The sequence below is a fragment of the Primulina eburnea genome, chromosome 2 (assembly GCF_022965805.1).
Source record: "Primulina eburnea isolate SZY01 chromosome 2, ASM2296580v1, whole genome shotgun sequence".
NCBI classification, from domain to species: domain Eukaryota; kingdom Viridiplantae; phylum Streptophyta; class Magnoliopsida; order Lamiales; family Gesneriaceae; genus Primulina; species Primulina eburnea.
Window position 1 is genome coordinate 15,717,619 of NC_133102.1, and position 3,397 is coordinate 15,721,015.

The window sequence follows — 3,397 nt, forward strand, 5'->3', positions numbered from 1 at the left end:
CATTCTTTCTGTTTCTACTCCGATGGGTCATTCGGTGTTAGCGAAGCGTCTAGTGATGGGTTGTCCTTTAGATTTTGAGGGTAACGAGTTGACTGCGAATCTTATGATCCTAGAGATGGAAGATTTTGATTGTATCTTGGGTATAGACTTATTGACTACCTACCGAGCTACTGTGGATTGTTACCAGAAGCTTGTTCAGTTTCGTACGACTGAAAGCTCTAGTTGGTTTTTCTATGGTGAGGGAGCGCGACCTCTGATGCCAGTGGTATCTGCTCTGAAAGCCTGTCGTGCTTTAGAGTCGGGCGGGGAAGGCTACCTCATCTATGCGATTGATTCATCCACAGGTAGTGTTGGTCTAGAGGATATTCCAGTGGTTTGTGAATTTCCTGATGTTTTCCCAGATGAGATTCCTGGTTTTCCTCCGGTTAGAGAGGTGGAATTTGGCATAGATTTAATGCCAGGGACTGCACCGATTTCTCGTGCCCCCTATCGTCTTGCTCCGTCAGAGATGAGAGAGCTGAAGCAGCAATTGCAGGATCTTCTTGATAAGGGTTATATTCGCCCGAGTGTTTCGCCTTGGGGAGCTCCAGTCTTGTTTGTCAAGAAGAAGGATGGATCGATGCGGTTGTGCATTGATTATCGCCAGCTGAATCAGGTGACGATCAAAAACAAGTACCCTTTACCCCGTATTGATGACTTGTTCGATCAGCTTCAGGGTACTTCTGTTTACTCCAAGATCGACTTGCGATCGGGTTATCATCAGATGAGAGTCAGAGATGATGATATTTCCAAGACTGCATTTCGTACTCGTTATGGGCATTACGAGTTTCTAGTTATGCCATTCGGATTGACGAATGCGCCAGCGGTGTTCATGGATCTGATGAACCGAGTCTTCCAAGATTTTCTGGATCAGTTTGTGGTGGTTTTCATTGACGATATCTTGATCTATTCCCACAGTGTGGAAGAGCATGCCCAACACTTGAGGATTGTGTTGCAGATTCTTCGCGAGAAGCAATTGTATGCTAAGCTGAGTAAGTGCGAGTTCTGGATTGATCGTGTGGTATTCCTTGGTCATGTGATTTCCAAGGAAGGAGTTTCTGTGGATCCCAGCAAGATTGAAGCAGTGCTGAATTGGTCACGTCCGACGACGGTGGCTGAGATCCGTAGTTTTCTAGGTCTGGCAGGGTATTATCGTCGCTTCATCGTGAATTTCTCTCAGATAGCCAGACCATTGACGCAACTTACTCGGAGGGATGTTCCATTTGAGTGGTCATCCGAGTGCGAAGATAGTTTCAGAGAGCTTCGTCGACTTCTGACTTCTGCACCTGTTTTGGCGTTTCCGTCAGGATCTGATGGTTTCAGTGTTTACACCGATGCCTCCACTCAAGGCTTAGGGTGTGTGTTGACGCAAAACGGTCATGTGATTGCTTATGCTTCCAGACAGCTGAAATCTCACGAGGAGAAGTATCCCACTCATGATCTGGAATTGACAGCTATTGTGTTTGCGCTGAAGATTTGGCGTCATTATTTGTACGGTGTTCAGTTTGAAATCTTTACTGATCATAAGAGTCTGAAATATCTGTTCACTCAGGCTGAGTTGAACATGAGGCAACGTCGTTGGATGGATTTGCTGAAGGATTATGACTGCGAGATCAAATACCATCCAGGTTCTGCGAATCTCATAGCCGATGCTCTTAGTCGCAAGGTGAGAGCCTCTGCACTTCAGACCAGTGCTATGATTAGTACTATCCAGGATTGTTGTTCATTGGGATTTAATTTCAAACATCGGAAAGGTATGGAGAGCATTCGTGTTGCTACCATTTTATCTGAGCCAGCTTTGTTCGCTCGGATTCGAGATGCTCAGATGTCTGATCTCAAGACTCAGAGATTAGCTCGGTTGGCTGGTGGTGATAGTAATTTCCATTATCAGTCCAATGGTCTTCTGTGCTTATCTAATCGGGTTGTAGTACCAGAGGATGACACTTTGAGGGACGAGATATTGTCTCAGGCGCATCGAAGCAAGTTAAGTGTTCATCCAGGAAGCAACAAGATGTATAGAGACTTGAGGATGCGGTTTTGGTGGAAAGGGATGAAGCGCAGCGTGTATCAGTTTGTCTCCAAGTGTCTAGTTTGCCAACAGGTTAAGGCAGAGCACCGTCGACCGGGAGGATTGTTGTTGAACTTACCTATTCCAGAATGGAAGTGGGAGCATATTACGATGGATTTCATTACTCACTTGCCATTATCTTCGAGGAACAGCGATGCTATCTGGGTAGTGGTGGATCGACTCACCAAGTCTGCTCATTTTCTGCCGTATAATCGTGATTTCACTTTCGATCGTATGGCTCGATTGTACATTCAGGAGATTGTACGTTTGCATGGAGTGCCTGTCAGTATTGTTAGTGACAGAGATCCTCGTTTTACCTCACGGTTTTGGGGTAGTTTCCAGTCAGCTTTGGGTACTACACTGAGTCTGAGTACTGCTTATCATCCGGAGACTGACGGTCAATCAGAGAGGACTATCCGTACGCTTGAGGATATGTTGCGAGCCTGTGTTATGGATTTCGGACCCGCTTGGCAGGATCATTTGCCTTTGATTGAGTTCGCGTACAACAACAGCTATCATCGTAGTATTGGTATGGCACCATTTGAGGCGTTGTACGGGCGACGTTGTCGTACTCCATTATTCTGGGATGAAGTCGGGGAACGACAGGTAGAGGGACCGGAGTTAGTCCAGCAGGCTATAGATAAGGTTGCAGTAATCAAGAAGCGGATTAAGACTGCTCAGGATCGACAGGCTAGTTATGCGAACACAAAGCGTCGACCTCTTCATTTTCAGCCAGGTGAGAAGGTGTTTCTCCGAGTTTCGCCTTTTCGCAGGATTTTGAGATTTGGTCTCAAGGGTAAGCTGTCTCCGAGATTTATTGGTCCATTCGAGATACTGGAATGTGTGGGAGATTTAGCTTACAGACTTGCGTTGCCGCCGTACCTATCAAGTATTCATGATGTGTTCCACGTATCCTTGTTGAGACGTTATGTAGCAGATGAGTCGCACATCTTACATCCATCTGAAGTTCAACTTGATACGGATTTGTCTTACGTGGAGCGACCAGTTCAGATTCTAGATCGCAAAGATAAGGTGTTGCGGAATAAGATCATTCCTCTTGTCTTAGTGCAGTGGCAGCGTCGAGGCACTGAAGAAGCCACTTGGGAGTTAGAGAGTCGTATGCGTTCGGAGCATCCAGAGCTCTTTTGAGTTGTGCTTTGTATAAGTTTGTGTTTTCAGTTGTAATCATAGTATCAGTTGTATTCAACAACAATTGAGATGTATTAATGATGTTGTTATTTCATTTTGTTCATTCTCTAAGCCTGATTTCGAGGACGAAATCTTTTAAGG